Here is a 452-nt window from a genome sequence, read left to right as displayed (position 1 = left end):
CTTGCATAAAAGATCAAGATTGTGAGATCTCTGTACCAATTTTCAAGAATTAATTGCATGTTGTTTATAAGTGTTTCCAGCACCTGTGGCATGATAAAATGCAACTAGTCCCTGCTGTAAAGTGGTTGGTGGTAAGGACATCCAACCATAAAAGTCAAACCAAACCTAATATAACATACATAACAACTGAGTTAGCCAGTTACCTTCTTTTGTTATGTGCTCCAAGTGGTAAAATAGACGAATGATGATGTAAGCTTTGAATTCAGAAGAGAGAGAGGGTGAAGCATAACTAAATATTGAGAGGCATTTAGTCTCTGTACTTCACAATGTTTGCTAAACCAACATCATTAAAGTGAGATAAATCAAATTTATTTTCTAGGAAGGCAACAAGAAGTAAATAACAAAAAAAAATGAGGACATACCTGAATTGGGAAATTAAAGATGGAAATCGG

General features: G+C 34.5%; 1 long non-coding RNA gene across 1 annotated transcript in view; it reads right to left on the bottom strand.

Annotated features, from left to right (window-relative positions):
* LOC106883193 (uncharacterized) overlaps nucleotides 1–452 on the bottom strand; it is a 2,740-nt gene extending 2,288 nt beyond the window's left edge. Inside the window, exon 1 of the long non-coding RNA XR_001411091.2 lies at nucleotides 423–452. This is a non-coding gene — a long non-coding RNA (uncharacterized LOC106883193). The remainder of the gene's footprint in view (nucleotides 1–422) is intronic.

Source organism: Octopus bimaculoides, unplaced genomic scaffold (assembly GCF_001194135.2).
Source record: "Octopus bimaculoides isolate UCB-OBI-ISO-001 unplaced genomic scaffold, ASM119413v2 Scaffold_273564, whole genome shotgun sequence".
Lineage (NCBI taxonomy): Eukaryota > Metazoa > Mollusca > Cephalopoda > Octopoda > Octopodidae > Octopus > Octopus bimaculoides.
This window is presented reverse-complemented; position numbering and strand designations above follow the sequence as displayed.